Raw genomic sequence first — 10,430 nt, 5'->3', positions numbered from 1 at the left:
ATCGTGTCGTCTCCGGCGCCAGGCCAAGACTCTCTTGGTGCTGCTACAGACAGGACCCCGCCACCAGGCGCGGGGGCCCCTGGCGCTAGCACCAAGGACAAGCCGGCGAACGACCGCCCTTCTCCACGCTCCGTGCTCGTCCAAACGAGCACCCGCTCTTCTGCTGCACCAGGGCAGAGAGCCGGGATCAGCCGTGGGCAGCAGTCGGGCTGGCTTCAGATGGCAGACGGCGACGAATGGGGGCCTCTCCCATTCAAAGCCAAAGAATTTGTCTCATGCTACCTAAGCATATGACAGCTCTTAGGCAAGGAGTGACCCCCCGAGCTCCCGAGGTGATGCTGGATGATGTAGTTCAGGCACATCCAGGGCGCCTCCGCCTCCGACGACTATGAAGAATCCAGGGGTGGCGGTACCACTTCCAACCGGAGAAGAACATGCTGTATAGAAGGCAGCTATAGGTTACCCCTAGATAGGACTAAGAGAGTTCCTTCTTTGTAATAATGTGGCGCCTACGTATGGTCCAGAGCGGTCAAGGTCCGGCCTTGTAAACCCGACCTCTGGTTCTACCGCACAAACAGGCAAAAAGTGGTCCGGAGCGGTAGAGGTCTGACCTCGTAATCCCGACCTCTGATGTATACCATGGTAACCACAATAATAAAGGAGATTTGCTTTCTCAATTTTATCTCGACTCCACCTTGATTACACTCATTTGTCTTGGTTTAACTGTCTCTTTTTCCCAAGTGGAGTCTTCCTTTTGTTGCTAACGATCCAAGTTGAGTTGCTGGGTTGTGGTCAGGTGGGGACACCCCTTCTAGCTGGAAGGCAGTCCGAACCTCTAAGGACCTGTTTTGGAGAAGTGGCGCTCGTATCCTGGGGCAAAGAAGCTCCGCGTAGCTTAGCCTGGTAATGTACCCTAAGCTTACGTACTTCACTGCCCTGTTACAAGTACTCTAGTATCCGAGACTGCTGTCTTTAGAGGTCCCAGGCTCTCTTCTAGTATAAGGCTTGGTTTCTTGCACCTTACTACGAGGTCCGGTGACATATTTCATGGGTTCGTCAGCAACCCGCTCCGGTGGCCCGCTCCGGCGAAGACCGCTCGCCACGGTCGACTCAAGTCCACTCCGGTGGCCCGCTCCGGTGGAGACCGCTCGCCACGGTCGTCAAGAGCTGGGTCCGGGAAAGTGGTGCTCGCTCCTTGGGTGAACCGAGGTCCGTGTAGCCGCTTAGCTTGGTTCCGTACCCTAAGCCTACACCTTCGTCGCCCTGTGGAGAGCGCTCTAGTACCTGAATCTGGCAACTGGTGTTCCGGCCTCAGGGGTCCGGGGTGCCCGCTCTCGACATGAGCACATCGACGCAATCAAGTTGCATGGCAACACATCACGATTGTGGCCCCACCCGTGGGTTCGTGCCTCTCCCGAGGTGGGCCCGGGGGCCACTGTCGGTACCCCAGGACTGGGGTACCCCCTCTTGCTGTGTCTAGGCAAGAGCCTCGTAGTTATCCTTGACTACGTCCAAACAGCCGGACCCCTGCGGTCCGGAGCCCTGCTCACCCGGCAACGGTCCCGGACCCGTTCCCTGCCTGGGAAAGGTCCGGGGGCGCCACATGTCCCGGAAGAAGCAGGCGCTCAGCCCGAACAGCCGGAGGCTCCGGACCTCCCACGGAGATCCGGACCCCCGCGGGATCCCGGACCCCGCACGGGGTCCGGAACCCCCTGTATAATAACCGGACCCCTCACCAAGGGAAGGAATCGACGCCCCGCCTGGGGGTGGTCCGGAGCCGCCACGTGTCTGCGAGCACAGACACGTATACAAGGCCACTTGGTCTCCATATTAAGGCTCACCTACCCACTGCATTCATTGCGGTAGGTAGACGTCCGCATTGATATAGCAGAAGCCGAGGCGATTCTTTGACCAGGATGCACTATTGATCGCGTATTACCAAGACGCATAGTGGTACAGCTGGCGCCGCCCACGCCGCGCCCGTCAGTCTGCTATGACAGTTGGATACGACGGCTCGACTTCGCCCATTATGGCGCCTACACGATAGCTTCGACAGGCTACGCCGCAAGCTACCTTGCCCCAACGGGCGCCCTGCTGATGGGACAAGAGAAGACCCCTCTCGGTCAGAGGGTCAGCGAGGCATGGAAGAGCATCGGAGAAGAGATTCTCAATCACTATAGCTCCTTCTCTGCAATGTACTATACAATCACGTTGGGCCCACTTGTCGGGGCCTCAACGCCTATGTACGCGCCCCCCTTGGTCTATAAAAGGGGGGCGCTCGCTAGAAGAACAGACACGCCACGCCAGGTGAAGGCAGAGGATAGACTCTTACTACCAAGAGCAATACTACTCCCAGTGGATGTAGGGTATTACGCTCCGGCGGCCTGAACCACTCTAGATCGTGGTGTTCTTGAGTTCTCGCCTCAGAGTTAGACTAGCCCAATCGCCTAGTACTTCCCCGAGTACTCCCTCTCTGGGAATAGGCGGGTGCGTTCCGCCACCCGGCTGTGGGTACCCCCAAAAAACCCGCGACACTAAGTATTATCCTTATGTTGGAGTACAAAGGAAATTCAAGAATGTTTCGGTATGTGTCCAATTTTGTTAATGTTTCTTTATATACTCTACCACTGTAATTTGTATGGCATGGAATTTGCTTATTTGTTTCTATGTTCTACTACAGTCAAAGATTATCACCATCAGTGGCTTCAAAGTGATATCTGGTGAGGCTGCACTCAAGAGAGCTATTGCCCTGCAACCAGTGGCTGCTTGTATTGATGCAAATGTCGACTTCCAAAATTACAAAAGTGTAAGATTATATTTTGCATTTGATGATTATGTTCTGCATTTTCTAAACCTAAAAAACATACACATTCATATACATAGGTTTTCCATTTTACTGGTGGCTTGTTATTATTAGAAAAGTAAAGATATATCATAATATTCCTTCAGGGTGTACTATACGGTGAAACTTCAGGCTGGAAGGCGCTTGATCATTGCGTTCTTGTTGTTGGTTATGATATCACACCATGGGGCCAGGAATATTGGATTTTGAAGAATTCGCAAGGACGCTTCTTTGGAAGACTAGGTGGTTATGTCCATCTGGCAAGGGGTGTGTTTCCCAAAGGTGGAACGCTAGGCATTGCCCGGCTGTGTGTATTTCCTGTTAAGAAAGTACCCAACACAGTTGGGATGGTGAAGTCGGAATCTCAGATGGGCGTTAAGCTTGTAAGTAGTCTTCACTACTGTTGGGAACCGAGGTGGCCCTAATACCCACTAAGTTGAGGATCTACCCCTATGACACACCAACTCACTCCAGAGTCGGTCAGCTTCTAGTTACTTAGTGTACCGGGTCCTTTTGACGGCAGAGCCGCCTTTTGCTTCCGGGAGGCAGAGCCTACCAACAGATGAAGCTGGCTTCCGGGTGACAGAGCCAACCTTCGATGAAGCCCAGACGCTTTTGTGATCCCGGTTGACAGAGCCAACCTTCGATGGATCACAACTTATACACTAAGTACTTAGGCTTAACCGGGAGATTAACACTTATAAAGACACTTATTTTATTGGAGCAACAAAGTTACAAAGGAACACACACCTTTAAGTGGCTAGCCTAGCACTCACCCTTCTAGCCCTACCACAACTCATCTACCTTGCTCATGGATGGATGCCATGGCAAGGAGGGAGTCTCTATTTATAGGGTTACAAGGCCATTGGATTATTGACATGTGGCAAAATCATAGCCCTTGATCTAAATTCTACACTCTTCCATGAAAATATCTAGTCCTAGAAATTTCTTTGATTTATTTTATTTAGATATTCTAGAGAACTCCATGGAAAATATATTATCCTTAAATTGTGGACAAGAGTGTAGAAGTTTGACTTGCTTCTTTCAACAACTACAATAGATGATATCATGCATATCGACCTATTAGTTTACTACCTACACTACATATGTGAAATTTATCCCTAGAACTATTGTGAAAGTGATTTATACATGCAGTATGCTTATTGTCTCTTGCTTTTGCAAATTGAATTCTTCTCAGCAAGTATTTTGAAAAATATGTTGAAACAGGGATTTTCTTCAAATCCAAGATAACCTTTTATTTTTGTGAATTGAAGTTTGTCTATTCAAAAGCTTACTTAAAATAGGGATATTCTTCAAATTTAAGAGAAGTCGGCTTATATCTATTTTTATCCTTTAGGTTTACAAACAGATTACCATACATGGCTAAAATCAGCCTCGTTCTTTATTGTTAGATTAAAATTTGATGAGGCCCTTGCCTTAGAATTTCCAGTTCCAGTTCTTCATGTGAATTTAATGGATGAATACTGAATGTTAGACTAATTGTTTCTTCTGCGATATTGCTTTTTGATCGTGAACTTAAGGATTGTTTTTAGTTTTTAAACTTATAAAAATATGGCTATCATAAAGCACAAATTGATCTCTGTTTTACCTCCCTTTCTGTGCAGAAATTCCGAAAATCATGGCCATGAATGGAGAGTGCACAGAGTTTCAATTGCTAGCAAGGAGAGGTACTTATTGAACCCATGATACTTTCATTAGATGGAGACATGAGATTTAATTCTTGTCATGTCGATTGTTTTCAGTCTTAACTTTGTTAGCATATTTTACTCGAATTAGTGTAAATAAAGCTGGAAGTGGTTCTCTTTTTTCTTATTCTGCTGATTGGATTATGTTTACTATGGTATTTCCATGAAGCTGATCCCTGTATCCCCGAATGAAGATGACACTGTTCTTCCTGAGAACATAAGATGCTTAATTCTAAGTAGCCAAGTAGCTACATATCAATGCAAAAGATTTCACTTTACACCAGTTCAAACGGCGATAGACTTAAATATACGCCATGGGAGCCTCATTCATCACAGTAATGCTAAGGGTAGCAAAGCCTTTTTTAAAGAGTTCAGTGTCACTGCTTAATTCTTTGCCAAGGGTACCAAGCGATAAACCATAATCTGCTTAATCCCTCCATTGCAGTTGACCAATTAAGAGTCTGCATGATTATATTTAGTAGCACTCTTGAAGGGTATTTTGCCTTTTTTTCTTCATCTGCTCATAATTTCTGGTGTACCGCCGATATTTTTCTCCATATCCTATATGTATTGTTAACTGGACTGGGGGCGCTGCTTATAAAATTCTTAGTAAAGTCAATTTCAATTTAAGACTCGTGCACAGTTCTGAGGTTTTTTTAGTTATTTTACATTCAATTGTGTGTTGGAGATCTAACCTGGCTGTTTGCAATCTCAGGTACCTTCTTTTTAGAGAGAACTTGTTTGGAAAGCTAGGAGTTGCTGGACGATTCAGGAGTTGCTGAAAGATGCAGGAGTGTAGGCCAGAGACTTGTCTTTCTTTTTGTTTGTGTGGGAGAACAGAACCCAACCGTGAGAATTGGATGACAAGGCTTCGGTTAGATTCATACAGCATTGGGGAGAGGAGCTGGGTAGGTGCCGCTAGTGGTCGAAGTTCGATTCATACAGCATTGGGGAGATGAGCTGGGTAGGTGCCGCTAGTGGTCGAAGCTGGCGGGTCTACGTTCGGACAAGGTTGAAATCTGAAAACGATTGCAAATACGTTACGGATACAGTATGGCTGTCATATTTTTGCAAGCTGAATCTCTGTGCTTGCTCGGTCGCGCTCGCGCAGGAGGGCGTCCGTCCTTTGTTGTTCTCGTGCGAGCCTCGTTGCCCAGGTGCTTGCGCGCGCGGCCGGAGCAGGTCAGCATCCTCCTAGTTGCGGACAGTCTTGGCCAGCCGCGGTGCGGATCGAGACGTCGACGGGCGGCGGCGGCCTCGCGAGTAAGGCAAAGGTCGTAAGGACTACTTGGAGTTAGCGTGTGGGGTGAGATGGGAGTTAGTTGGGCCGGTGATTGTTGGCCGTTTTCCGGGTTGCTGACTTTTTTAGGATCGGTCTGTTTTTTTTATGGAAACAGACTTACATTAACACTTCAGACCAGGCATTTCGTTGGACACCAACACGAGTTAGGAAGACGGTCCTGCCAATACACAGGGCCATTTACACAGTTTAGGCCCAAAGCAGCTATTGTATGAGCTACTGAATTACAAGCCCGAGGGTAGTGAGAAACAGAGGTGGCAACAAAATCACACAACAATCTAGCTCTGATTTCTCTAAACATGGTGCTAAGGAGAGATCTGTCGGAGCCTGGGTCGCCAATCGCCTTAGTCACTGACAATGCATCAGTCTCCACAATGATACGTTGTATGCCCGGACTAGCAGCATGCTCAATCCCCTTCAAACAAGCTATAGATTCAGACTGCTGAGCATGTATTAGACACTCTTCCAAGCCTGCTCCTGCGGCCACAGCTTTCCCAGCATGATCTCGTATAACAAAACCCCAACCACCTTTATTGGAATCAACAAAAAAGCCCCATCACAATTAATTTTGTAAAAATCCTCCTGAGGAGCTTTCCATTTTGGTTTGACTGTTTTCCATAACTCTAGAAATTTTCTTTTGGAGAGCAGAGTTCCAGGTCTGCATATGGAACAGGACATCATTAACCACCTCCTGGGCACTCTTTTTTCTCTCCCCTGCATTCACTTTATTACGCATAGACCACCAACACCACATGAGTAAAATTACTTTCAGCTGCATATCAACTTGGAGACTCCAAACTTTCTCGAGCATGTCTTTAACAGATGCTTGTGATAACAGACATGTCTCACCTCTTCAATGTTAAGGAGCCGCCAACACAGTTGCATATCCTTGCACTTGAAGAGCAGATGGCCAATGTCTTCATCAAATCGTTGGCAAACCGGGCATAAAGTATCGAGATTAATGCCTCTTTTGGAAATATTCATTTTAACTTGCAAGGAATTGTGGGCCAGCTGCCAAACAAACACTTTCACCTTATTTGCCACATTCAATCTCTATATTTTCTTCCAGTCAAAGCTACTTTCATCATCAGAAGAGGATGATGCATCAGCTCCATTTGCTTGATCCCTAATTTTGATGCCCAAAGCATAAGATGATTTCACTGAAAATAGGCTGGGAAATCCTCCATGTCTTCAAAAAGTGGAATCGACAAAATAATTTTAGCATCCTCCTCCCAAAATATATCTCTAACTAGCTGCTCATCCCAAGTGCCAGTAGCAGGATTAATGAGGTCGGCAACCTTTCTTGTGTAGTTTCTAGGAATCCAGGGATCTTTCCAAATATCTATTGTACTGGCATTCTCAATGCCCTCACCACCCGGGTTTGAATTGGGGTGCTTTTCTTCCAATGGAAAGATGCATACAATTGCGACTAGTTTGTATAGTACAAGATTGACATATTTGTTAAGAAACTGAAAGATGTTCAGCCTTGCCATCATGTTGAGCCCCAGCTATTCTTTGTCCTAAATATGTCACTTGCGAACAAACCTGATATCAAACATGCTATTTTACATTTTTTACTTTGTAATGAACATATCTCGATAGTCATAAGTTTATTTGTAAAGATTGATTGGCAATACTAATGATCCAGTTCAGATCGTGTTTATGCTAAATCCAGCAACCTTATTTTCCCCATACTACTCCATTTGGTTATTCAAGCATGTCCCTAACATTCCACATTTTGTTTTCAGGACTTCTGAAATTTCAACTGACACAGGCGTCACTTAGGCAGCTGGTTAAGGTAATCTGCAAACCATTCATTTTGGAGAAACTCTGAAGAATTTTTGGGGCTGGGGTGCAGGTACAATATTCATGTGGCATTCCTTATAAAAAAAACACATGTGGCAGCCATAACGTTTTTATAGATCAAGACAGTTTTAAATTAAAACATGGCTAATCTTCAGTTAATTTTTTTAATCTTTGTAATCTAAACATGTGTTACAGTGTTGATTCTGATGTGTTCTCAAAGAAATTTGCCGTTCTGATCATCAACACTTTTCAGATATCGATGGATACAAACTAAAACCTTTCATAGTCATCAATAGGTCTGCAGAACTTCACGTACAATACTTATACAGAACTAACAACTGACTCAAGCATCACAAAAGTCCTAGGCACTGATAGCCTTCAGTTGTAAAAGGAGTAGAGGATTGGTGACATTATTAAGACCGATAAACAAGCATAGCCTTAGGAGTGGTGGTACTGATGAACCCTTTCCTCATTCTAAGTGAAGGATTGGTGACATTATTAAGACCAATAAACAAGCATAGCCTTAGGAGTGGTGGTACTGATGAACCCTTTCCTCATTCTAAGTGAAGGATTGGTGACATTATTAAGACCAATAAACAAGCATAGCCTTAGGAGTGGTGGTACTGATGAACCCTTTCCTCATTCTAAGTGAGATTCATCCAGCAAGCCCTGGGCTTTGTACCGCTCGAAATCTTCGTCTGTTAATCTCTTAGTATGCTCTAGTGCTTTCATATCTGCATATTCACTTATCTCCAACCTATAAGGAAGATTAGAATTCTTCACTTCATGCACTCGACGTACAGTCTTCTGGAAATTGGGGAAGAGACGAACCATCTCATCATGGTCACGCTTCTCTTTAAAATATTCGCACCAGCGCACATACAAGGCCCACATAGCTTCAGATGATTCCATATCCTTCTCTGTTGCCACAAACTCGTCATTATAGTGCTGTTCTGTCGCCAAAAAAAAAAAGGTGGGTGATTCGAGTAGAATACAGACATTGCTTAGTAGTCTGATCGATTTCAGAAAAGGATGGAAAACAGTTCCTCCAGCAATCTTTCAGCAACTGAATTACCAACAAAATCTGCACCCGTCTCAAACACGCAGCTGGCTACATCTAAGGGCGTGTTTGGATGGTCTCCAGGCTTTGCCATGCCTGAGACTCCGGCGAGACGCGCAAGTGTGGCGATCAGAACAAGCGCCAGAGTGCCAGACTTTTGGCGAGCAACCAGTCAAAATGTGGACGCTGAATGAATGCAGCACGCCACTAGTCCGGTCATCAAACAAACAGCTACATGAACAACTGCGGCATGCCAGACTTGTGGACGCCATCCAAACACGCCCTAAATCACGGCATCACCACTCCAATCCCAATCCCACTCCTAAAATTACTGCAAACCAGCACCACTCGCCCTGCTGAATATTGCTTACTAGACTGATCAATTTCAGAAAAGATGGAAAACACTTCCTCCAGCAATCTTTCCGTAACTGAAACAGTAACCTATTACAAAATCTGCACCCGTCTCAAACACGCAACTGGCTACTTCTAAAAACTATCACTCCCAAAACTACGGTAAACCAGCAGCACCAGGCCTTGTTGGGTGCCTGTGGATTGAAGGGGAATGGGATGGATTGGGGAGAAAAGTAGTTCATTTTAGACTCATCAACCCACTTCATTCCCTCTAGTTCTCTTCTATCAAACAAACCGACCTTAACCCCCTGCTGGGTTCCTAAATCACGAGGTCCAGCGCTCCTAAACCGACTCCGAGCAACCTACGTTGGTTTAGTTAAAAAAAAAGAAGAGATTTTTTTTATTAACAAAGTCAGTAATTTCGACAGACGAGCAGTTGGGTCGTAACGTGTGGATCACAAACAAGCTAAAGCAAACATTAAAATTGCATTGCCTCATAAACAAACCGTGCTTAGATCGGGGAAAATTAAACCGAAATCCCACATACGGGTGAGCCCAAAACTTGTTCCATATGTATGATAATGTTCAGATCGGAGAAAAATAAACCGAAATCCCACAGACGGGTGATCTAAAACTCGTTTAATACTCAGATACGAGAAAATTAAACCGAAATCCCAAAGACGGTTAACCCAAAAATCACACACTACAAATCGAAGAGAATATAGATCCTGGAAACTAGAAGAGGGACTATTATGAAATACCTAAGGAGGATTCGACTCCGTGGACGTGGAACAAGGGGAGGCGGGGATCGGCGTGAGGGGAGCGTCTAACCAACATATGCTCCGAAGACGCATCTTCTGCAGCACAGCCCCTCTGGGGATGCTCCGAAGAAGCATCTTGTCCCGCAAAGCCCCTCCTCTGGGGGCGAAACGCCGCGATGGGGCAACTGCGATGGACTAGACCTGCGCCAGCGGCCGCAGATCGGGCGGCGCGAGATGCGGCCATGCGGGGAATGAGTCACGAGCAGCACGCAAGAGCATGGACACCAGACGCGCCATCCTTTGGTCAAGTTCAGCCGCCGGAAGAGTCCTTCCCTCGTTTTTATAAGAGCCATCTTGTAACATCCCCTAATTTTAAGGGATGTTATAATCTTCAAAAATACAAAATTTTAAAAACTTTTTACGTGGAAGTGCCAGTAGCTAGGAACATTCAAGGGATACTGCTATTCTTTCCCAAATTTTTAGATTTTGAAATATAAAATCTAACACAAGAACTTAAATGTTAGTGTGCTACATTTGATTTTGGAGTTTAATTGCCTCTACTTGTTTCAATTTCGTTTGGATGGCTTTTGTTTGAATTGTGTGG

General features: G+C 45.7%; 2 long non-coding RNA genes across 2 annotated transcripts; one reads left to right on the top strand and one right to left on the bottom strand.

The window, feature by feature from the left end:
• Positions 1-1,665: 1,665 nt before the first annotated feature.
• Positions 1,666-5,586, top strand: LOC120658983. Its single transcript, XR_005668899.1, has 5 exons — positions 1,666-2,584; positions 2,681-2,806; positions 2,950-3,225; positions 4,468-4,530; positions 5,264-5,586. It is a non-coding gene; the product is annotated as an uncharacterized LOC120658983 (long non-coding RNA).
• A 2,298-nt stretch (positions 5,587-7,884) lies between these two features.
• LOC120661705 lies at positions 7,885-10,146 on the bottom strand. The gene is made up of 2 exons (XR_005670025.1): positions 9,827-10,146; positions 7,885-8,607 (listed from the first exon to the last, which is right to left on the bottom strand). It is a non-coding gene; the product is annotated as an uncharacterized LOC120661705 (long non-coding RNA).
• Between the last annotated feature and the right edge of the window lie 284 nt (positions 10,147-10,430).

Source organism: Panicum virgatum, chromosome 2N, assembly GCF_016808335.1.
Source record: "Panicum virgatum strain AP13 chromosome 2N, P.virgatum_v5, whole genome shotgun sequence".
NCBI classification, from domain to species: domain Eukaryota; kingdom Viridiplantae; phylum Streptophyta; class Magnoliopsida; order Poales; family Poaceae; genus Panicum; species Panicum virgatum.
This window is presented reverse-complemented; position numbering and strand designations above follow the sequence as displayed.